General features: G+C 40.4%; 1 protein-coding gene and 1 pseudogene across 2 annotated transcripts in view; both read left to right on the top strand.

The window, feature by feature from the left end:
• Fam111a-ps1 (FAM111 trypsin like peptidase A, pseudogene 1) overlaps positions 3,669-25,794 on the top strand; it is a 32,865-nt pseudogene continuing 10,739 nt past the window's right edge.
• The window catches only part of Dtx4 (deltex E3 ubiquitin ligase 4), an 87,447-nt gene continuing 72,464 nt past the window's right edge, over positions 10,812-25,794 (top strand). The window contains exon 1 of one of the 2 annotated variants that reach the window (XM_039108701.2): positions 10,812-10,887. The gene's annotated coding sequence lies outside the window, so the exon portion shown is untranslated. The remainder of the gene's footprint in view (positions 10,888-25,794) is intronic. The other variant, XM_039108702.2, reaches the window with a different exon arrangement.

The raw sequence follows: 25,794 nt of genomic DNA, 5'->3' as shown, positions 1-25,794 counted from the left end.
AAAGTGAGTATCCCTTTGTTCTAATATTGGACTATTTAAAAACTATCCCTGAGAAACACTATAGTATAGATGTACCAGAAAGCATATTCAAGAACATTGAATTTTTCTAGTTTTAGGGGAAAGTCGGTGTACTGGCTGGTTTTATGTATCAACTTGACACAAGCTGAAGTTATCACAGAGAAAGGAGCCTCAGTTGAGGAAATGCTTCCATGAGTCCCAGCTGTAAGGCATTTTCTTTTTATTCTTTTTTTTTCATCTTTATTAACTTGGGTGTTTCTTATTTACATTTCAATTGTTATTCCCTTCCTGGTTTCCAGGCAAACATCGCCCTAATCCCTTCCCCTCCTCTTCTATATGGGTGTTCCCCTCCCCATCCTCCACCCATTACCGTCTTCTCCCCCCAACAATCACTTTCATGGGAGTTGGGGTGGGGGGTGTTCAGTCTTGGCAGGACCAAGGGCTTCCCCTTCCACTGGTGCTCTTACTAGGCTATTCATTGCTACCTATTCGGTTGGAACCCAGGGTCAGTCCGTGTATAGTCTTTAGGTAGTGGCTTAGTCCCTGGAAGCTCTGGTTGCTTGGCATTTTTGTTCATATGGGGTCTCAAAACCTTCAAGTTCTTTCAGTTCTTTCTCTGATTCCTTCAACGGGTGGCCCATTCTCAGTTCAGTGGTTTGCTGCTGGCATTCGCCTATGTATTTCCCATATTCTGGCTGTGTCTCTCAGGAGAGATCTACATCCGGTTCCTGTCGGCCTGCACTTCTTTGCTTTATCCATCTTGACTAATTGGGTGGCTGTATATGTATGGGCCACATGTGGGGCAAGCTCTGAATGGGTGTTCCTTCTGCCTCTGTTCTAAACTTTGCCTCCCTATTCCCTCCCAAGGGTATTCTTGTTCCCCTTTTAAAGAAGGAGTGAGGCATTCGCATTTTGGTCATCCTTCTTAAGTTTCATGCGTTCTGTGGATCTGGGGTAATTCGAGCATTTGGGCTAGTAGCCACTTACCAATGAGTGCATACCATGTGTGTTTTTCTGTGATTGGGTTACCTCACTCAGGATGATATTTTCTAGTTCCACCCATTTGCCTATGAATTTCATAAAGTCATTGTTTTTGATAGCTGAGTAATATTCCATTGTGTAGACGTACCACATTTTCTGTATCCATTCCTCTGTTGAAGGGCATCTGGGTTCTTTCCAGCTTCTGGCTATTATAAATAAGGCTGCTATGAACATAGTGGAACACGTGTCTTTGTTTTATGTTGGGGCATCTTTTGGGTATATGCCCAAGAGAGGTATAGCTGGGTCCTCAGGTAGTTCAATGTCCAATTTTCTGAGGCACCTCCAGACTGATTTCCAGAATGATTGTACCAATCTGCAATCCCACCAACAATGGAGGAGTGTTCCTCTTTCTCCACATCCTCGCCAGCATTTGTTGTCACCTGAGTTTTTGATCTTAGCCATTCTCACTGGTGTGAGGTGAAATCTCAGGGTTGTTTTGATTTGCATTTCCCTTATGACTAAAGATGTTGAACATTTCTTCAGGTGTTTCTCAGCCATTCAGCATTCCTAAACTGTGAATTCTTTGTTTAGCTCTGAACCACATTTTTAATAGGGTTATTTGTCTCCCTGCAGTCTAACTTCTTGAGTTCTTTGTATATTTTGGATATAAGCCCTCTATCTGTTGTAGGATTGGTAAAGATCTTTTCCCAATCTGTTGGTTATGTAAGACATTTTCTTAACTAGTGATCAAGGCAGGAAGACCTAGCCCATTGTGGGTGGTGTGGTCCCTAGGCTGGCACTCTTAGGTTCTATAAGAGAGCAAGCTGAGCAAGCCAGGAGAAGCAAGCCAGTTAGTAACATCCCTCCATGGCCTCTGCATCAGCACCTGCTTCCTGACCTGCTTGAGTTCCAGTCCTGACTTTCTTTTGTGATGAGCAGCAATGTGAAAGTGTAATCTGGATAAACCCTTTCCTCCCCAACTTGCTTCTTGGTCATCATGCTTTGTGCAGGACTAGAAACTCTGACTAAGAGAGTGGTTGTGAGTAACAACTAGAATGTACACACACATGGGTTTATGGTATTCATCATTAACAGATGGAAAGGAAATCTCTAAGTTTATGTTTTAGTTAAACAATAATTTCCTGCTTTCAGCAACTTTAAAGTGCAATGTAGTTGTTTAGTTACTTATTCAGATTCTCAAACATCCAATAGCTATTTCTGTGGCTAAGTATTGATATTGCACTAGCAGTAATGAACACTGAGCAGACTGTAACATGCCGCTGTTGTCTGCCAACTTTACCTTCCACACAAGGCTTCCATTACTCAGTGGATTTATTTTATAGTAACATAGATGCACCCATGTTCTAGTGGGAGAAGCCAACATTATATGACCTGGAAGACTTGCTTTTTTTCTCTATTATAAAACAATAAAGCAACTCACCCTATCCTCTCAACTGACAGATGGGTGCATTGGGCCCATTTCCACCCAACTGACAGATTCTGTGGAATTCTCCCCCCACATCGCTGCTTTTCTCGCTTCCCTCTACCTGTCCCTCTCTGCCCCCTCCCTACTTCTCCCCCTCCCTTACTGTTTTTGCTCCCTTTGCCTCACAGCTTCCTCATTTATACTTCCTCCAACTCATAACTCATGTGCCTTAAAGGTCTGTGGGGCATTCACCCAGAAAATTCTCTTTTCATTTTCATGTTTGCTCAGTTAGGTTTTCCACAATTGGTTTAAGCCCTAGCCCACCACCTGGCTCCTTCCATCACACAGTGGGACAAGAATCCACTGAAAATATGGCTGTGCCCTGTGGGTCTTTCAGACATGTGGCACTTTTAGCTCAGATCTGCAGGACCTCCAAGTCCATCCTTTCAGTCAGAGATGTCTGCCAACATCTATCCACACAGCCTATAGGCTCATGGCCCTGCCTCCTGCCTTCATCATAACTACCACCTGTTAAGCTTCAATCATGCCCCTGAATCAGGGGTGTTCTTATATAAGAAATCACCAACAATCCCATTGATCTGTGAGAGTGTGTCTATATTAGCTCATACTAGGCAAGAATGGAGGCAGAAAACAGGTATTTGAAAGGAAGCATACAGGGATGGAGAGATGGGAAGAACTTTCCATATTTCTTTTAGATTACTCTTCACAAATTCCTTTTGTTTCCAAGCTATTACCCAGGTATTTTCCTACAAATTTTCAGATAATTAACAACACCTTAAACCTCTACCTTAAGGGAAGGCAAGATATTAACATCAATATAAGAAAGACACAGCTTTGAATCCCCAAATGCAAACTTTTTGTGGGATTTGGTATCTGTATTTCAATTCTATCTCTACTTCAAATTCTGGGTTTGGTCACATCATGTCTTTGGTTCACGATGCCATTACTTAGAAGCAAAAATTGAACAGAACCTGCTTTCTACAACATTCATGGGGACAGAGATATTTCTGTAAGGTTTTTTGTTGTTTTCTTTTTTTTTAATGTCTACTGCATAACACTCTGCTTTTATAGTTGGGGCAATTACGCTCAGTTGAAAAACTGTCTGCTCCTTCAGAGCCTCGTGACACTAGCAAGGCTGGCACTGAAAGGGTAAGGTGTGCTATGGGACCGCAGTTCGTCTCTTCCTCTATACAATCTGGAGCACCTGTGAAGATGAAATCATAACTTGAGCCATTTCGAAGTTTGTGTTTTAGAAAAGTCACCTGTTTCATCTCTAAGCCACCATGAGCTGTAAGGAGTGCAGCTCACAGAAGACCCCATTTAATATGAAGAGATATTAACATCCATTACTACTTTTCTCAGGTCTGTCTATGTCTTAGTTACTTGTCTCATTGCTGTGAAAAATACGCCTGACAAAAGGAACTTAGGAAGGGAGGAGAGGTTTACTTTGCCTTACGGTTACAATAGACATCTCATGCCAGCAAGAGTTTATGTGAGGCAGCTGGGCACACTGCATCTGCAATCAGGAAACAGATTATTACTGATGCCCAACTGGATTATTGCTTTTTATTAGGTCAGGATCTAAGCATGTGGAATGGTACCACCCACATTCAGGGCACGGCTTCCTACCTCAAGTAGTCTAGAAAATCTTTATGGTGCATTTCTCTGTATGGAGTCATGACAAACAATGACCAATAAACAATGGTAAGGTATGCCAATACCATCCAGCATTGTCCACTGTCTGTTGGGTCATATTTATAGTCCTTCTGAATATCATGCATCATTTCCTGTGTCTGCTTCAGCAAATCACCCTTTCCAGTGTCTGCTTTAGCAAAAACATCCTTTTACCTGTATGACCCAACAAAACATCATTTGACATAGCTGACTTTACAAAAAACCAGAAGTTGCTACTTCATATTTCCCTTTATGTTTAAGAATTTTTCTTTTCTTTAACATTAACAGTCTAAACACAATATAAATAATTATAAGAACTATCACATTTCCCAACTCCCAAAAAAGAAAAAAAAAAAGAACCATCACATTTAAAAATAAATGGCTTATGTAAAATATAGTCAAAGAGTAGTTGAACAAAACAACCTTAAATGTCTATCAATATACAGTAATTAAGCAAAAGACCTTTGGAGTCTGGCTTACCTCACTCAAGGTGGTATTTTCTAGTCTATCCATTTGTCGGCACATTTCATAATGTTCTTGTTCTTAATAGCTAAGGAGTATTCCATTGTGTAATGAACCTCTGTGGTGGTTTAAATATTCTCTGCCCAGAGAGTGGTACTATTAGTAGGTGTGGTCTCATTGGAGGAAGTATGTCACTGTGGGAGTGGACTTTGAGACTCTCCTTCAGCATTGTACTTGCCCGGATGCTGTCATTTTCCTGCCTTGATGGTAATGGAATAGACCCCTGAAGTCATCCCCAATTAAATGTCCTTTATAAGAGCTGTCTCGGTCATGGTGTTTCTTCACAGCAATGCACACTGTAATTAAGACAACCACCCTTTCTTTACTCATTCTTCAGTTGAGACTCCCCCAACTTTTGTTGTGTTTCCCCACTACTACTTCCTCTCAAATTTCTGACCTCTCTTTCATTAATTATCATTGTTATATATTCATCTATACAAATAACTGTGTGTGTGTGTGTGTGTGTGTGTGTGTGTGTGTGTGTGTGTGTGTGTGTAACTTATTGAATCTACTTAGTGTCCTTTGTATGTATGCTTAAGGCTAAATACTTGAAACTGGATAAAATATCAGGAGAGAAGATTGACTTTTCCCCTCTCTCAGCAGCCATAGATGGACTGTAGCTCTTCATGTGGTTGTAGAGTTGTGACATTTCCAACGATGCTGGCATATCAACTGGTGCTATCATTGTAGTGGTTTTGTTTAGGTAGCCATATTGTTGAGATTCTAAGTATGCAGCTTCCTTAGCATGTTGAATAGCTCATAGTAGATATACTGATCCTCTGGCTCTTAAATTTTTTTCTACGTCCTCTTACTGAGCCTTAAGTTGATGGGTTGTATTGTAGCAATTTGAGTGAGGTATCCTCCTGTGGTTAATTGTGTTCAGTACCCAGAAACCCTTTCATGGTTCTTACAATAATGTTCTTTAAATGGGAGTAAAAAAATATTAATATATAGTACAGTGGTTATAGCTATCAGACTGAATATAGAATATTTCTTTTTTGGTTATTATGTGACATTAGAAAAGGCATTTAGAAGATAAATATTCAGTACCTTAATTTTTCCATCACAAGAAATAGTACCATTCTTCTGTTCTTGTACATTCATAAGATTTGTGGGTTGACACCATAAAGGAAATAACCTGAATTTTTCACATATTTGATGAATTAAGATATTATTTTGATGACAAAGCAATTAGTGAGGATGACTTCTTTTAGTATTTGATTTGATCCTTGATAATAAGTCACAACAACATATTCTTTGTTTTCTATTTTGATGTTCAAAAATAAAATTTAAGCTGAACTTGATGATGCAGGCCTAGAATCCAAACTCTGTAAGATTGAGGCAAGAAACTGAATTTGAGGCCAAGTTGAGATATATAAGAGTTGCAGGGAAGACCCAGCTACATAGTGAGACCCTGTCTAAATGAAACTTTATTAACAAGACAATAAATAAATATTTTAGAGCAGTGTGTCACTATGCTTAGCAGAGATAAAAATTATATTATGCGGCTAAGAAGATGGCTCAGTAGAAACACTGCTCATGAGAACCAGAGTTTGGGCACCTAGCATGCATGTAAATGCCAAATAGTGTGGTGACGCGACTGTTAGTAGCATGGTGACGCACCTATAACCCCATTGCTCAGAGGCAGAAACAAGTATCCTGCAGCAAGCTAGCTGGTTACACAAGCTGTGTCACGAAGCTCTGGATTGAAGTGTAGAAGATTCCTTATTATGTAAGATGAACAGTGATCAAAGACACCCAAAGTCAACTTCTGTCACCCACACACACATCTATGTGCAACTATACACACATATCTGTAGGAATGTGTCTCCACACATGTACCCATCCCATACTATAAACACACAAAAACAATTCTAGATTGCTAAAAAAAAAATTAGTAAGCAAATTTTGAAACATCCTAGGTAAAATATGTCAGGTTTTTAAACATCTAGGGGAAAGTTGTGTTCTTCCTATTTGTTAGGTAAAAGCACTACATTTAACAGGGGGAGCTTAGCTGACTGGTTTGGGAGATATTCAAGTTGAACTCTGATTTAATTCCACTCACTGGCCTTTTCAAACTAATACTGAATTTCCCTCAGCAATTCTATGAATTGACACTAAAAATGGATACAGGACTAGAGTTGTAATCAAAGATTAAAGTATCTACCATTTGTTTTTAGGTCCCCAAAGAAGAGCAAGATGATTTTCACTATTTCTGAAATAAGGCTTGAATCAAAAAGAAGAGCAGGCAACATAAGCAATACCTGTGACCAAAGACTGTTTTCATGCAAGGATATTTGAGTAGACTGGACTCTTCCACCAGGTAGACAATCAAAGAAACACTGGGTGTGAATCACAGATAAAACAAAAGCATGAAGCATGCTCACACATGGGGAAACAAGTAACTCATACACAGCATTCAACACTCTCAATGCTGTCAAAGAAGAGAGAAAGTCAACAGAGCAAAGAAAAAAAATGCTGGTGTATGGCAAAGAAAAAAAATTAAAGGGCACATAAACCTTAGCATGTTCCTCTACTGTTTTCCAGAAGGCAGCCACTCCCAGCAGCACCTGGATGTGCAAGCCCCTGAGGACCCCACAGCCCAGGCCTCATTGCAAGGGAACTCCAACCAGCTTTGGCTTTCCCAGGTCTCAGACTGACTGAGCTCTCCCACCCCCAGAGCAGTGCCTCTGCACTTCCCTATGGCCCAGAACATGCATCAAACTCCCTGCTTCCCACCTCCCCAAGCAGCAGTGCCCTGTGGCAGAGCAGACTTGCAGGCCAACAACCCTACTACTCACAGTTTTCAAACTGTTCCTTTCTATATGATGGTGGGTTGTTTTTTGGTTTTTTCTGTTTTGTTTTATTTTTGCATTTTCATCATCTATTCACACTAACACACAGCAGTAGATTCCATCTTCTTCATCAAGGTTAAAACTTCTGCACTCACTCATACACAATTGGAAAATTCAATGCCACCCGCAGTCTCTGATTGACCAAGTTTTGAAGTCTGTACCCTAGAAGAAATCTTTGCCCTTAGGAATCACCTTACACTCCTGTCATCCCCCTTTCCCACTATCCCAAATCACAGTGGTTCCTGCCCTAATCTTAAAGTCAACAACTGTCCTTGGCTCCTGGCTAGAGCCTTGGCAGCCCCTGCTCACCATCACCACCAGGGTCCTAGGTCCTGTGTATTGTGTGCCTCCTGTTGGGTTTTGGAGCCCAGCCAAGAAGCAGATCCCTACAAGAATCCCCACTGTGGCCCTCTCTAATACTCCAGAAAAGAGGAATCCAGCAGGTAAAGGCACCAATGACCCAGTGGGCATTCTGATTGTGAGGTTCTGTCCTGCCTGTCCTCAGAGATAAATGCTATCCTTAAGGGGAAAGAACAGACAAAACAAACAGAAGAAAAAGAGCAGTAGAAAAAGCACAAGAAACACATATAAACACAGAGAAACACATACCTACACCCACAGAAATGCAAAGCTATAACACCAGAGACTGTACATACACAAAACCTGTAAGGTTTTAAAAAGAGCAATAAGAGAGTCTACAAAAGTCCCACGGAATTCGTTTTCTTTTTTATTTTATTTTACTTTATTTTTTTTAGATGCCTGTTTGTTTTCTAATAAGAGAGAAAGAAAGGGGTGGGTGGGTGGGCAGAAACAAAAAGGATCTGGGAGGAATTAGTGAAATACATAATCAAAATATCTTGTGTGAAAAAAAATCTATTTTCTAATTTAAAAAAGTAGATTAAGTATGAATGTGGCTGAGGCTCAACAAACATGGCCTTGGTATGCAGAGTCTCTGTAAATAAGTCCTGGTTAGTACACAGATGCTAAGAAAGATCTGCAGAGCCATGCTATGGGAGAAAATACAACATATGTAGAAGATTCTACTGTATGTTTGCCCCTCATACATGGCTAATAGTTAAGTCTTAAAATATTTCTTTGGAAACTATAGGGCTAAACTGATAACCTATAACAATTTATATTTTGATATTATGGGAGAATTATTGAGTATTCATCTAAGAATTAATGCCTTAGTCTAGTGCAGGTATAACGATTTTAAATCCACTACAACAATTTTAAATGACACAAAATAAATTTCAAAGTGTGTGACTGTGCGGGAGAAAAAAAAGAGGAAGGACCTAAGCTCTCGCTGGTGCACGTCACGTGGTGCACCTTCTCTAACCACTAGAAAAAATGCCTGTGCCTGTGCCTGTGCCTTGGCCATTAGTGTTTTCCTCAGCAGCTGAATTCCTGCACTGAAGGGCAAAGTAGGTCCTGCAGTGTGGCCAAGGAAGCCAACAGCCCGGGTTGAAAGAAACACTGAGTTACCCCTTTGGTGCCTGGGCAGACGTGAACTTGGGAGAGTTTGCTGGCAATAGAATGTTGCAGAAAAGCTGGGGTCTGGTGGAAATCAGTTGAGACAGACCTGTTCACCCGCCAGTCAACGTGAACTGCTATGAGGCTTTCGTCAGCAGGACTTGAAGGAGACTCTTGCTAGAGTTTTGAAAACAATTTCTAGAAAACCATCTGGCCACATCATGAAAATCCTTCCTAAGATTTTCCATCATAATTGAGATTTTATTTTGGTTTAAAATTTTGTATGCATGAGGATTTGCCTCGATGTATGTTTGTACATTATGTGTATTCAGTGGCTAGAGAGGTCAGAAGAGGACACTGGATGCCCTGGAACTGTAGTCACAGATAGTTATGAGCCACCATGTAGGGGATGGGGACTTAACCCCTTCCCTCCGGAAGAGCATCTGGTAGGCTGTTTCTCCAGTCCTCCAGTGTTTTCTTGAGTGTCACAGAGTAAGTGCCACATGCTGATTTCTGTCTCAGGCATGTGCAGTCTTTCAAGGAGTAGGAAGCATGTACACTCACGTAGGTGGCTGTTTCATCAATATGACTATTTTCCTACTGTTTCTATCAACATAAATGTGTTATCCCAGAAGTGTTCTACCATGGATTTGAAAGGTGAAAATCTTGTTGTGATCCAGAAGTTTGCTCAAAGATCTGACCAAGATCTAACCTTCAATAGAAAACATAAAGAACAGTGTGCAAACCAAGATTATCTCACCCTTTGCTTCAAAATCTTAAATTTCCTGTAATCCACAAATCTTGACTCTGTTACTAAATCCTAACCAACCTCCCACAGCAAACCAGAAGTCAGCATCTCAGAGTCACATTCTTGCTCAGCTCAGCTCAGCCTTTCTCCCTCACTATCATTATAAGACTCCATAAAGTGATTGTTTTTACTACCTCAGGAACAATAAACTGAACTTTAACAACAGATTTCTGGGAGCTCCCATTTGATGTTAGCAAGCCCCAGCTAGAACCAGTACAGGACTTTAAGGTCTTCTCTGCAGATGCTCTCTGCCCCTGGAGGTGAGGAAACGGATGCTGTAATAGTTTCCATTTTCATTAGTTGTGCTTGGCAAAAGCTGAGTAAAATGGGCAAATTTGCTTTTTAAGGACTTTTTTCTTTTGGTTTGGGTTTTGGGTTTTGACACTGGGTCTCTCTATTGTATAGTCCTAGCAGTCTTAGAGCTTGCTATACAGACCTGACGGTTCTTGAACTCACAGAAAACCACCTGCCTCTGACTCCTGAGTGCTGGGATTAAAGTGGTACACCTGCTGCAGAAGTCCATTTTATTATATGATTACATTTTGAAATGCTTTTGTATGTGACAGACAAGATCTACCCTTTGTGAACCACACAGGAAACAGCCATCTCCCCTCTTCAATAATCAAAGAAGCAGAGAACAGGGGCAAGTGTAAATGCTGAGAGGTATTGGGAGGATGAGCAGGGAAATTGAAACAAAGAAAGAAATTAGTCAAGCCAGGAAGCTTTAAGCGTCTTTAAGATTGGTTAGGAAATGGTGGGGGAGGGAGGGTAAGAGGGAGTAAAGTAGAAGTAAGGGGGTGGGGCCGAGAAGGCTCTCTAGTGACCCCTCCTTCTTAAAAGTCAGAAATAAAATGGAGAAAAAGAAGCTTAAAGTGGGAACAGTGTAAAACGAACCAATTGGCCAGAGAGTAATTTTCTAAGGGTGTAGCTTCCTTTTGCCCACCCTCTCTTCTGCTTTGCCTTGCTCCCCGGCTTACTCAGAGCTTCCTTGGGTGCTTTCTCACTGACCAGACCATATCTCTGGGAGATGGTCGATTGATTAGATCTTGTAGAAGAGCTGACCTGAGTCAGGGACTGGATTTGCTGGCTGAGAGCAATACCTGAAGCAGGTATGAAGTGCACGGACTGCACAGGTACTCTCCAGGGTGGGCAAAGGCTTGGCAGCACTAAAGCCATTGGGCTGGAAAGGATGGGACTGCGTGCTCTTAAGTACTGAGCCAGAAGTGCCATTTAGGAAAGCGTGAGTTTGCTTTCAGTGGCTGCCTATTGTCCCACTGTGTCCTGGAGGCAACAAGGTGGTGTGTTAAGACAAGGTGTCTGTTAACTGTTTCACTTGTTTCTTAAAACTCTGGCTAAGGAAATTAAAACAGAGAAATTGGTCAAGTGAGGAAGCCTTAATCATCTTTAAGATTGGTCAAGAAATGGTGGGTGAGGGAGGGTAAGAGGTAAAGGATGTGGGACAAAGAAGGATGTAAGCAAAGAGGGGTAAGGAAGACAGGAAAGAAAGAGGGGAGGGAAATGAGAAATCAAAGGGTAGTTGGCTGGGGTGGTAAAGAGAGGTCCAGGGAGACTGGACAGGGAACCCTCCACAGGTTCCATTAGTTTGTGACTTTACTGAAGAAGAGGCAGAAATTCCTATATTAAGGTCAGTGGAATAATAGCTCCTACTATCACAACATGGATTGGTTTAAAATAGCTGCAAGCATTGAATATTTTGCTATCACATGATTCTGTCTGGATAGTGGAAAATCTCGGTGGTGGAGAAATGGATATGTAGTGGATTCTTAACCTCTTAACTCTTGCTCAAAAACTTGTAAAGGAACTAGAAAATTTATGTTGTTGTCTATGTAACAGGGAGGCCAGTAGAGATGGCCACTCCGACACTGTCTACAGCCAATTGAAAATCTTTATTCTAACTGAATGACAGTACAGTACACTTGAGTATGCAGGACCCAAATATAGTATCCCTGACCATTTAGACTAAGAGAATTCTAAAGACACAAATCACAGCCTGATATCTTGATCAGCAGCAGGACAGGGAGGTTTTCACAAGTTTAACAGAAGATAAGTTAGCTGCGGCATCATGGCCTTGGGTCCTACAACACTTAGGTAATTTCCCATAGGATTCTCTCTCAAGGAGATCAAATTTGAGTTAAACCTAAAATAGCCTCAGCAAGAATACAAGGTGATGGAAACTCTGCTCTGTCTTGCCCTCTCTCCTCTGCTCAGTTTGTTTTCCCAAGTGAATCATCAGCATATACCAGTAATCCCCAAGTTGACTGACCAGTTCAGAAATAAATCTGTTGCCTCAGAAACAAACACACAGTCCAGTTCCTCATCTACTTTCCAAATTTCACTTCCCCAGAAACTTCTCTGTTTTTTTTTTTCTTTATTAACTTGAGTATTTCTTATTTACATTTCGATTGTTATTTCCTTTCCCGGTTTCCGGGCAAACATCCCCCAACCCCTTCCCTTCCCCTTCTTTATGGGTGTTCCCCTCCCCATCCTCCACCATTACCGCCCTCCCCCCAACAATGTAGTTCACTGGGGGTTCAGTCTTACCAGGAACAAGGGCTTCCCCTTCCACTGGTGCTCTTACTAGGCTACTCATTGCTACCTATGAGGTTGGAGCCCAGGGTCAGTCCATGTATAGTCTTTGGGTAGTGGCTTAGTCCCTGGAAGCTCTGGTTGCTTGGCATTGTTGTTCATATGAGGTCTCGAGCCCCTTCAAGCTCTTCCAGTCCTTTCTCTGATTCCTTTAACGGGGGTCCCATTCTCAGTTCAGTGATTTGCTGCTAGTATTCACTTATGTATTTGCTGTATTCTGGCTGTGTCTCTCAGGAGAGATTCTACATCCTGTTCCTGTCAGCCTGCACTTCAGACTGATTTCCAGAATGGTTGTACCAGTCTGCAATCCCACCAACAATGGAGGAGTGTTCCTCTTTCTCCGCATCCTCGCCAGCATTTGCTGTCACCTGAGTTTTTGGTCTTAGCCATTCTCACTGGTATGAGGTGAAATCTCAGGGTTGTTTTGATTTGCATTTCCCTTATGACTAAAGATGTTGAACATTTCTTTAGGTGTTTCTCAGCCATTCGGCATTCCTCAGCTGTGAATTCTTTGTTTAGCTCTGAACCCCATTTTTAATAGGGTTATTTGTCTCCCTACAGTAGAACTTCTTGAGTTCTTTGTATATTTTGGATATAAGGCCTCTATGTGTTGTAGGATTGGTAAAGATTTTTTCCCAATCTGTTGGTTGCCGTTTTGTCCTAACCACAGTCCTTTGCCTTACAGAAACTTTGCAGTTTTATGAGATCCCATTTGTCGATTCTTGGTCTTAGAGCATGAGCCATTGGTGTTTTGTTCATGTGTTCGAGATGCTTCCCCACTTTTTCTTCTATTAGTTTGAGTATATCTGGTTTGATGTGGAGGTCCTTGATCCACTTGGACTTAAGCTTTGTACAGGGTGATAAACATGGATTGATCTGCATTCTTCTACATGTTGACCTCCAGTTGAACCAGCACCATTTGCTGAAAATGCTATCTTTTTTCCATTGGATGGTTTTGGCTCCGTTATCAAAAATCAAGTGACCATAGTTGTGTAGGTTCATTTCTGGGTCTTCAATTCTATTCCATTGGTCTATCTGTCTGTCTCTGTACCAATACCATGCAGTTTTTATCACTATTGCTCTGTAATACTGCTTGAGTTCAGGGATAGTGAGTCCCCCAGAAGTCTTTTTATTGTTGAGGATAGTTTTAGCTATCCTGGGTTTTTTGTTATTCGAGATGAATTTGCAACTTGTTCTGTCTAACTCTTTGAAGAAATGGATTGGTATTTTGATGGGGATTGCATTGAATCTGTAGATCGCTTTTGGTAAAATGGCCATTTTTACTATATTAATCCTGCCAATCCATGAGCATGGGAGATCTTTTCATCGCCTGAGGTCTTCTTCAATTTCTTTTTCAGAGGCTTGAAGTTCTTATTGTACAGATCTTTTATTTGCTTGGTTAAAGTCACACCGAGGTATTTTATATTATTTGGGACTATTATGAAGGGTGTCATTTCCCTAATTTCTTTCTCAGCTTGTTTCTCTTTTGTGTAGAGGCAGGCTACTGATTTATTTGAGTTAATTTTATACCCAGCCACTTTGCTGAAGTTGTTTATCAGCTTTAGTAGTTCTCTGGTGGAACATTTGGGATCACTTAAATATACTATCATATCATCTGCAAATAGAAATATTTTGACTTCTTCTCTTCCAATCTGTATCCCCTTGATCTCCTTTTGTTGTCTGATTGCTTTGGCTAGAACTTTAAGACCTACATTGAATAAGTAGGGAGAGAGTGGGCAGCCTTGCCTAGTCCCTGATTTTAGTGGGATTGCTTCAAGTTTCTCTCCATTTAGGTTAATGTTAGCAACTGGTTTGCTGTATATGGCTTTTACTATGTTTAAGTATGGGCCTTGAATTCCTATTCTTTCCAGGACTTTTATCATGAAGGGGTGTTGAATTTTGTCAAATGCTTTCTCAGCATCTAATGAAATGATCATGTGGTTTTGTTCTTTCAGTTTGTTTATATAATGGATCACGTTGATGGTTTTCCGTATATTAAACCATCCCTGTATGCTTGGGATGAAGCCTACTTGATCATGTTGGATGATTGTTTTGATGTGCTCTTGGATTCGGTTTGCCAGAATTTTATTGAGTATTTTATTGCGTCGATATTCATAAGGGAAATTGGTCTGAAGTTCTCTTTCTTTGTTGGGTCTTTGTGTGGTTTAGGTATAAGAGTAATGGTGGCTTCATAGAAGGAATTCAGGAGTGATCCATCTGTTTCAATTTTGTGAAATAGTTTGGAGAGTATTAGTATGAGGTCTTCTATGAAGGTTTGATAGAATTCTGCACTAAACCGGTCTGGACCTGGGCTCATTTTGGTTGGGAGACCTTTAATGACTGCTTCTATTTCGTTAGGAGTTATGGGGTTGTTTAAATGGTTTATCTGTTCCTGATTTAACTTTGGTACCTGGTATCTGTCTAGGAAATTGTCCATTTCCTGCAGATTTTCATGTTTTGTTGAATATAGGCTTTTATAGTAAGATCTGATGATTTTTTGAATTTCTTCTGAATCTGTAGTTATGTCTCCCTTTTCATTTCTGATTTTCTTAATTTGGATACACTCTCTGTGTCCTCTCGTTAGTCTGGCTAAGGGTTTATCTGTCTTGTTGATTTTCTCAAAGAACCAACTTTTGGTTCTGTTGATTCTTTCAATGGTCCTTTTTGTTTCTACTTGGTTGATTTCAGCTCTGAGTTTGATTATTTCCTGCCTTCTACTCCTCCTGGGTGTATTTGCTTCTTTTTGTTCTAGAGCTTTTAGGTGTGCTGTCAAGCTGGTGACATATGCTCTCTCCTGTTTCTTTCTGCAGGCACTCAGAGCTATGAGTTTTCCTCTTAGCACAGCTTTCATTGTGTCCCATAAGTTTGGGTATGTTGTACCTTCATTTTCATTAAATTCTAAGAAGTCTTTAATTTCTTTCTTTATTTCTTCCTTGACCAGGTAATTGTTGAGTAGAGCATTGTTCAACTTCCATGTATATGTGGGCGTTCTTCCCTTATTGCTATTGAAGACCGGCTTTAGGCCATGGTGTTCTGATAGCACGCATGGGATTATTTCTATCATTCTGTACCTATTGAGGCCCGTTTTTTTGTCCAATTATATGGTCAATTTTGGAGAAAGTACCATGAGGAGCTGAGAAGAATTTATATCCTTTTGCTTTAGGATAGAATGTTCTATAAATATCTGTTAAGTCCATTTGGTTCATGACTTCTCTTAGTCTGTCTATGTCTCTGTTTAATTTCTGTTTCCATGATCTGTCCATTGATGAGAGTGGGGTGTTGAAATCTCCTACTATTATTGTGTGAGGTTCAATGTGTGTTTTGAGCTTTAGTAAGGTTTCTTTTATGTATGTAGGTGCCCTTGTATTTGAGGCATAAATATTTAGGATTGAGAGTTCCTCTTGGTGGATTTTTCCTTTGATGAATATGAAGTGTCCTTCCTTATCTTTTTTGATGACTTTTAGTTGAAAATTGATTTTATTTGTTATTAGAATGGCTACTCCAGCTTGCTTCTTCCGACCATTTGCTTGGAAAGTTGATTTCCAGCCTTTCACTCTAAGGTAGTGTCTGTCTTTGTCTCTGAGGTGTGTTTCCTGTAGGCAGCAGAATGCAGGATCCTCATTGCATATCCAGTTTGTTAATCTATGTCTTTTTATTGGGGAGTTGAGACCATTGATGTTGAGTTTAAGGAATAGTGATTATTGCTTCCTGTTATATTCATATTTGGATGTGAGGTTATGTTTGTGTGCTTTTCTTCTCTTTGTTTTGTTGCCAAGATGATTAGTTTCTTGCTTTTTCTAGGGTGTAGCTTGCCTCCTTATGTTGGGCTTTACCATTTATTATCCTTTGTAGTGCTGGATTTGTAGAAAGATATTGTGTAAATTTGGTTTTGTCATGGAATATCTTTTTTTCTCCATCTATGTTATTTGAGAGTTTTGCAGGATACAGTAACCTGAGCTGCCAGCCTTAATTCTTAAGAATAGTGTACCACTGTTTGTGTCCTTAAAACATAACCCAAATAATTAAATGTTGGTTGCATCTGTACCTTTCTGGAGCCATCGTCAGCCTATAGCCAGGCAACTGAGAAATCTTGTAAGTAGCCTCTGTCCTCATTAAAGATATCTTCCATATAGGAACTAAATAAACTGGTGGGTGCTTATCTGTAATTGTGTGTAAAGCCATATCTACAAATTTTTGGCAAAGAGTAGAGCTATTTTTCATCTCCTGAGGGAGGCCTTTCCATTGATATATAAGATATGGCTGTCTTAAATTTGTAGAGAGGAAACTACAAGAAATAATCCTGTAAATCTATGACTATGCTATTATGATTCATAGGATCAGCAGGTGATGACAACCCAAGCTAAAGACTTTCCATGGCTTCCATAGTCTCATTAATTTTTCTCTAGTCTTGTAGGAGCCTTTGCTTTCCTGACTTTTTAAATAAGAAATGTAGAGATATTCAAGGGACTATAAGAATACTCTGCATGCCCAAGTTGTAATTGTCCACTAACCAGAGCCGTAGCTGCTTGTATCTTTTCTGTAGTCAGGGGCCATTGTTCCACTCAAACAGGAATCTCAGATTTCTAAGTAGTGGGGTCAGCAGCCACTTCAACCATGGCCCCTAGGAAAATACTTTGATCAAAGCCTAACCCTTCTCTGTCCTTATTTTATATTGGTTGTATAGGTTCTGTAATACCTTGACTATGTTTTCTTAGTCCCATATTAGGAACAAATTTCATTTGTATCATTTGAAAGGCAACTTAATAATTTGGATTTTTTAAAGGAACTCCCGTCTATTTCAAAATGTTTCTTCCCCGTAACATGAAAGGTAAAGATAGACGTGCAAAAGGCTGAGACTCCTGAAGTCGGAGATGCCGCAGGTTGCCTGAGTTGGGCGACCAGAATGCAGTAATGAAGCCAGGTTTCAGCCGCTGTGGGGGCTGCTATGGTGGCTGAGGAGGCTTTGGCGGTGGATGAGGAGGCTTTGGCGGTGGAGGCTGAAGTTGAAGCGGAGGAGGTGGTGTCTTTAGGGGAAGAAGAGGCGGTGGTGGCCTAAGTGGAGGCTTCCAATCTGTGGGCAACTGGGGTGGAGGTGGTAGCCTCGAGTCAGGAGACGAAGCCGATCAGGGAAGAATGTGGTAGTAGAGGATGCCCTTGTCACAAAGAATCTGGTCCCCGGAGTATCTGTGTATGGAGAGAAGAGAGTTTCTATTTCAGAAGGAAATGACAAAATTGAGTACCGAGCCTGGTACCTTCTGCTCCAAGCTGGCAGCAGCAATCCTGGACAGCATAGACCAGATCCACATCAAACCAGGGTCAAGGTTCTCTCTACCTTGGGGCAGGCTCAGGCACCACCATCTCCCAGGTCTCTGTTATTGTCAGCCAGATGGCCTGGTCTACGCCGTTGAGTTCTATCACTCTGGCCGTGACATCATCAACTTGGCCAAGAAGAGGACCAACATTATTCCTGTAATTGAAGATGCTTAGCACCCACACAAATACCACATGCTTATTGCAATGGTGGATGTCATCTTTGCCAATGAGGCCCAGCCATACCAAACCCCTACTGTGGCCCTGAATGCTCACACTTTCCTTTGGAATGGAGGACACTTTGTGATTTCCATTAAGGCCAACTTCATTGACTCCATAGCCTCAGCAGAAGCTGTGTTTGTATCTGAAGTGAAGAAAGTGCACCAAGAGAACATGAAGCCCCAGGAGCAGTTGACTCTGGAGCCTTATGAACACTGTGGTTGTAGGTGCGTGTACATGCCACCTCCCAAGGGGAAGAACTCAGCTTTCTGGATTGGAGAAATGTGTGTTGCTACTGTTGCACCTGTGGTTTGGGTTTTTTGTTTGTTTGTTTTCTGTGTTTTGTTTTTTGTTTGTTTTTTGGTTTGGTTTTGAGAGGGCTGCGGTTGTTTTGTTTTGTTTTTCTATTAAAAGACTCATCTGTCAAAGAAAGAAAGATAGAAAGGAAGGAAGGAAGGAAGGAAGGAAGGAGAGAAAGAAAGAAAGAAAGAAAGAAAGAAAGAAAGAAAGAAAGAAGGAAAGAAAGAAAGAAAAAGAAAGAAAAGATAAAGAAAGAAAAGGTAAAGATAGAATCGCATAGGGATAAAAGGAACCAGAAGACTCTTCATCTGGCATGTTAAAATCTCAGCATTTTTGCCACATTGGCAGCTTATCCTAAGTTGATTAAAGCTGATGAGGTACTTTGAGATTGCTAAAAGGAGGGCCAGCTCTTATATCTATGACTTACAACAGCTTTACCTTGTACCTTTAAATTTTCATGAAACCTGAATTTTTAACTTCCTCTATCAAGAATGCCATATTATTAGGACCAAACCTTCCATTTCCTCTTGCTTCAGGGGAGACTTATTTTCCTAATGAAAGATGAGGAAGAAAAAGCGATTGTGCAACTCTGTGTCTCAGATGTATTTGTATGGTATTGGGGGCGGGACCTGAACCATAACCTTAATCTCTCCCACACAATCTGAATCAATTATCTTTGGAATAACTTGAATTCTTTGCAGAGAGACTGAACTTCTTCTTTGAATAAGACCCACATACCCAGGAGGCAGAGAGCTAAATACCTCAGTGGGTATAGGAATTAGGAGAAAATCTGAGTTTAATATAACTGAGATGGTGGACTGAGGTCCAATTCTGGAAATATTGCTTTTATTTCCTCTGATGAAATGATCAGATGAGAGTTGTACCAAAGCTGTGTGAATACACATTTTCTTATTCGTTCAAACTACTCCTAGGCCTAGGCCTGGAAGCTTCTAGCCTCTGTGCAATTTAATCTTCCAAGATGACTGATTCAACTGCCTCTGACTGAATTGCTCTGCCTGGCCTCATACTAACTTTGGCAATGTGTTCAAATCTTCTGGCTCCTTCTCATTCTCTGGTTTGTTCTGTCTTCACTTACGTCAGCTTGTTCTCTCTGCAATCTATCTCTGTAAACAACTATCCCAGTAAAATTTATACACACATACACATACATCCCCCCCTCTCTCTCTGCTCTTAAGTAGCCTCTCTTTGCTGTTCTTGGGTGAGTTGGGCTTAACCCATCTCTGACTCATTCTGTCAAATCTTTAATTCATCACCTTGTCTGCCCCATCAGGCAAACCTCATCTTCATCCTTAGGGTTAAAGGTGTATACTAAAGTTGTGCCTATATTCCAGCCAGATCACACCATAGTTCAGAGAGTTCTGCATTATGGCCACATCATATATACATAAATGATCTTTGGATGCCATCCCTTGCCAGAGTAGCCATATTGCTGGATTAAAATTCCTCTTCATAATCCTAAACTGCCTGGGGTGGAGCTGAGGAGTTTTTGGATCCTTCTTGGCTGAGAAAAGGGTTTTGTATTATACTCATTATTTGAGGGGCATACAGTTGTCCCTGTACCCAGTTTTCCTGGCTTGCAGACTGGGATTATACTACTATCATTAGCAAGTCTAAGCATTTCTCCTTGAGCCTTTATAAGAGGGAATAATGTTCCAGCCTTATGACATTTAGAATGGCATTCTCTTTCCCAATGAAAACGTTTTTGACATCTGCTGAAAGCCTTTTCCAGAGTCCAGGTAACTGAGGAAAGAAGTAGGGTATGGTGTCAGCAATTGAGACCAAAGACTGCTGACTTCTGGCAGTTTCACTCTTCCTGATAACAGCAGTAGATTAAGAAAAAAGTTTAGTTATTCAGGCTCTTTTCTCTCTGGCTCAAGGGCCCCTCAGATGGCCAAGGAAGAGGCTCACAGGCTGTTACCTCTTTCTGACTCAGACAGAAAGGAAAAGAAGAAAATCAGACATGCAGACAGCATGTACACCAGATGAAGCAGAAAAGGTCTACATCTCAATTTTATTATTGCTTTCAATTTTACATAGCTTTTTAGATAAAAATGTTCTCTATATAAGAAAGAATTACTTAATAGATTAATTGTTACATAAAAGGGGAAGCAGAAAGATGTCGATAGTAAGTTCAAAGCAGTGTTTCATGCTTTAGCTCATTATAAGTTCAAAGCAATACCTGTGGTTTCATCCTTGAACCTGACCTAGAATAAATGTTTTTCCTTGATATAAACCTGTCCCAAGCCTATTCCCTCCTTTTCTTAGTGTAATTTATGAAAGCTCATTGCATTTCTTATTATGTAGCCTTTACTTTCTATTCTATGAAAAAGGGGTACATTCTATTTTTGATTCTATTTTATTACATCTTTCTGGCAAAAGAACTAAAATCATCCTTAAACTTTCCTCCTAAAATTATTTGAATCAAACCACAAATTCTATACAGTCTTTAATCCAGCCAAACAGCATTAATTCATGAAAGTTCACCTTTATGTTGATCTGCAGGAAATTTGCCCAATAGGTGGGCTATCACCCAGGAACTAATCACAGCAGGCTGTAGGCAGTGAGGGTCTCCAGGTCTCCACTCACACCCAGTCAAATACATGAGGAATGTGACAATGGTAAACATGAGAAAGCGCATGAGTAGCAAGAAGCAATCCTGAAACAAAGTCTCTGGGGCTATGCCTTACCAGAGCTAACCCATCTCAGCCAAGAATGACAGTGGGCCATCTCCAGGGAGCTCACTTGCCCACTGCAGTTCTGCCTACATGGTGTCTGCCAGACATTGATAGCATATTATTTTGGGTATATTAATGAAAGTTGTATTTGTCTGTGGCATTCTTACCAGAGCCAAGTACTGTCCCTGTAGTGGGAATTCTTTTATTTTTTTCTTTAAACGGTTTCCACAAAAATGTCCTAGTTAGCCACATGCAAAAATACTTTGCTCCTTCGTCTTTGGGTGTATTATTTTTTCCTGAACTTTAGAAACTTGAGTGGTAGTCTGTCCCTAGAAGGTTACTGCAATAGCTACTTCTTGTAAATAGGAAGGGGTGATCTCAGAACATACTCTAAGAAATTCATTAAGATCTGATTTTCTAATTGGTCTTAGTAGAGTCTGACAAGCAGAGTTTGTATTTTTTTTCTTTTTTTTTAATACTTCTTTTTTTTTATTAAATTGAGTATTTCTTATATACATTTCGAGTGTTATTCCCTTTCCCGGTTTCCGGGCAAACATTCCCCTCCCCCCTCCCCTTCTTTATGGGTGTTCCACTCCCCACCCTCCCCCCATTGCCGCCCTCCCCCCAACAATCACTTTCACTGGGGGTTCAGTCTTAGCAGGACCCAGGGCTTCCCCTTCCACTGGTGCTCTTACTAGGATATTCATTGCTACCTATGAGGTCAGAGTCCAGGGTCAGTCCATGTATAGTCTTTAGGTAGTGGCTTAGTCCCTGGAAGCTCTGGTTGCTTGACATTGTTGTACATATGGGGTCTCGAGCCCCTTCAAGTTCTTCCAGTTCTTTCTCTGATTCCTTCAACGGGGGTCCTATTCTCAGTTCAGTGGTTTGCTGCTGGCATTCGCCTCTGTATTTGCTGTATTCTGGCTGTGTCTCACAGGAGAGATATACATCCAGCTCCTATCGGCCTGCACTTCTCTGCTTCATCCATCTTGTCTAATTGGATGGCTGTATATGTATGGGCCACATGTGGGGCAGGCTCTGAATGGGTGTTCCTTCAGTCTCTGTTTTAATCTTTGCCTCTCTATTCCCTGCCAAGGGTATTCTTGTTCCCCTTTTAAAGAAGGAGTGAAGCATTCACATTTTGATCATCCGTCATGAGCTTCATTTGTTCTAGGCATCTAGGGTAATTCAAGCATTTGGGCTAATAGCCACTTATCAATGAGTGCATACCATGTGTGTTTTTCTGTGATTGGGTTACTTCACTCAGGATGATATTTTCCAGTTCCGAACATTTGCCTACGAATTTCATAAAGTCATTTGGTTTTGATAGCTGAGTAATATTCCATTGTGTAGATGTACCACATTTTCTGTATCCATTCCTCTGTTGAAGGGCATCTGGGTTCTTTCCAGGTTCTGGCTATTTTAAATAAGACTGCGATGAACATAGTGGAGCACGTGACTTTTTTATATGTTGGGGCGACATTTGGGTATATGACCAAGAGAGGTATAGCTGGATCCTCAGGCAGTTCAATGTCCAATTTTCTGAGGAACCTCCAGACTGATTTCCAGAATAGTTGTACCAGTCTGCAATCCCACCAACAATGGAGGAGTGTTCCTCTTTCTCCGCATCCTCGCCAGCATTTGCTGTCACCTGAATTTTTGATCTTAGCCATTCTTACTGGTGTGAGGTGAAATCTCAGGGTTGTTTTGATTTGCATTTCCCTTATGACTAAAGATGTTGAACATTTCTTTAGGTGTTTCTCAGCCATTCGGCATTCCTCAGCTGTGAATTCTTTGTTTAGCTCTGAACCCCATTTTTAATAGGGTTATTTGTCTCCCTACAGTAGAACTTCTTGAGTTCTTTGTATATTTTGGATATAAGGCCTCTATGTGTTGTAGGATTGGTAAAGATCTTTTCCCAATCTGTTGGTTGCCATTTTGTCCTAACCACAGTGTCCTTTGCCTTACAGAAACTTTGCAGTTTTATGAGATCCCATTTGTCGATTATTGATCTTAGAGCATAAGCCATTGGTGTTTTGTTCAGGAAATTTTTTCCAGTGCCCATGTGTTCCAGATGCTTCCCCTAGTTTTTCTTCTATTAGTTTGAGTGTATCTGGTTTGATGTGGAGGTCCTTGATCCACTTGGACTTAAGCTTTGTACAGGGTGATAAGCATGGATCGATTGTATTCTTCTACATGTTGACCTCCAGTTGAACCAGCACCACTTGCTGAAAATGCTATCTTTTTTCCATTGGATGGTTTTGGCTCCTTTGTCAAAAATCAAGTGACCATAGGTGTGTGGGTTCATTTCTGGGTCTTCAATTCTGTTCCATTGGTGTATCTGTCTGTCTCTGTACCAATAACATGCAGTTTTTATCACTATTGCGCGGTAAAACTGCTTGAGTTCAGAGATAGTGATTCCACCTGAAGTCCTTTTATTGTTGAGGATAGTTTTAGCTATCCTGGGTTTTTTATTATTCCAGATGAATTTCCAAATTGTTCTGTCTAACTCTTTGAAGAAATGGATTGGTATTTTGATGGGGATTGCATTGAATCTGTAGATCGCTTTTGGTAAAATGGCCATTTTTACTATATTAATCCTGCCAATCCATGAGCATGGGAGATCTTTCCATCTTCTGAGGACTTCTTCAATTTCTTTCTTCAGTGTCTTGAAGTTCTTATTGTACAAATATTTTACTTGCTTGGTTAAAGTCACACCGAGGTACTTTATATTACTTGGGTCTATTATGAAGGGTGTCGTTTCCCTAATTTCTTTCTCGGCTTGTTTCTCTTTTGTGTAGAGGAAGGCTACTGATTTATTTGAGTTAATCTTATACCCAGCCACTTTGCTGAAGTTGTCTATCAGCTTTAGTAGTTCTCTGGTGGAACTTTTGGGATCACTTAAATATACTATCATATCATCTGCAAAAAGTGAAATTTTGACTTCTTCTTTTCTGATCTGTAACCCCTTGACCTCCTTTTGTTGTCTGATTGCTCTGGCTAGAACTTCAAGAACTATATTGAATAAGTAGGGAGAGAGTGGGTAGCCTTGTCTAGTCCCTGATTTTAGTGGGATTGCTTCAAGTTTCTCTCCATTTAGTTTAATGTTAGCAACTGGTTTGCTGTATATGGCTTTTACTATGTTTAGGTATGGGCCTTGAATTCCTATTCTTTCCAGGACTTTTATCATGAAGGGGTGTTGAATTTTGTCAAATGCTTTCTCAGCATCTAATGAAATGATCATGTGGTTTTGTTCTTTCAGTTTGTTTATATAATGGATCACGTTGATGGTTTTCCATATATTAAACCATCCCTGCATGCCTGGGATGAAGCCTACTTGATCATGGTGGATGATTGTTTTGATGTGCTCTTGGATTCGGTTTGCCAGAATTTTATTGAGTATTTTTGCGTCGATATTCATAAGGGAAATTGGTCTGAAGTTCTCTTTCTTTGTTGGGTCTTTGTGTGGTTTAGGTATAAGAGTAATGGTGGCTTCATAGAAGGAATTCAGGAGTGATCCATCTGTTTCAATTTTGTGGAATAGTTTGGAGAGTATTAGTATGAGGTCTTCTATGAAGGTTTGATAGAATTCTGCACTAAACCGGTCTGGACCTGGGCTCATTTTGGTTGGGAGACCTTTAATGACTGCTTCTATTTCGTTAGGAGTTATGGGGTTGTTTAAATGGTTTATCTGTTCCTGATTTAACTTTGGTACCTGGTATCTGTCTAGGAAATTGTCCATTTCCTGCAGATTTTCATGTTTTGTTGAATATAGGCTTTTATAGTAAGATCTGATGATTTTTTGAATTTCTTCTGAATCTGTAGTTATGTCTCCCTTTTCATTTCTGATTTTCTTAATTTGGATACACTCTCTGTGTCCTCTCGTTAGTCTGGCTAAGGGTTTATCTATCTTGTTGATTTTCTCAAAGAACCAACTTTTGGTTCTGTTGATTCTTTCAATGGTCCTTTTTGTTTCTACTTGGTTGATTTCAGCTCTGAGTTTGATTATTTCCTGCCTTCTACTCCTCCTGGGTGTATTTGCTTCTTTTTGTTCTAGAGCTTTTAGGTGTGCTGTCAAGCTGCTGACATATGCTCTTTCCTGTTCCTTTCTGCAGGCCCTCAGAGCTATGACTTTTCCTCTTAGCACAGCTTTCATTGTGTCCCATAAGTATGGGTATGTTGTACCTTCATTTTCATTAAATTCTAAAAAGTTTTTAATTTCTTTCTTTATTTCTTCCTTGACCAGGTTATCATTGAGTAGAGCATTGTTCAATTTCCACGTATATGTGGGCGTTCTTCCCTTATTGATATTGAAGACCAGTTTTAGGTTGTGGTGGTCCAATAGCACGCATGGGATTACTTCTATCTTTCTGTACCTGTTGAGGCCCGTTTTTTGACCAATTATATGGTCAATTTTGGAGAAAGTACCATGAGGAGCTGAGAAGATGGTATAACCTTTTGCTTTAGGGTAGAATGTTCTATAAATATCTTTTAAGTCCATTTGGCTCATGACTTCTCTTAGTCTGTCTACGTCTCTGTTTAATTTCTGTTTCCATGATCTGTCCATTGATGAGAGTGGGGTGTTGAAATCTCCTACTATTATTGTGTGAGGTGCAATATGTGTTTTGAGCTTTAGTAAGGGTTCTTTTACGTATGTAGGTGCCCTTGTATTTGGGGCATAGATATTTAGGATTGAGAGTTCATCTTGGTGGATTTTTCCTTTGATGAATATGAAGTGTCCTTCCTTATCTTTTTTGATGACTTTTAGTTGAAAATTGATTTTACTTGATATTAGAATGGCTACTCCAGCTTGCTTCTTCTGACCATTTGCTTGGAAAGTTGTTTTCCAGCCTTTCACTCTGAGGTAGTGTCTGTCTTTCTCTC

Source organism: Rattus norvegicus, chromosome 1 (assembly GCF_036323735.1).
Source record: "Rattus norvegicus strain BN/NHsdMcwi chromosome 1, GRCr8, whole genome shotgun sequence".
Taxonomy (NCBI): domain Eukaryota; kingdom Metazoa; phylum Chordata; class Mammalia; order Rodentia; family Muridae; genus Rattus; species Rattus norvegicus.
This window is presented reverse-complemented; position numbering and strand designations above follow the sequence as displayed.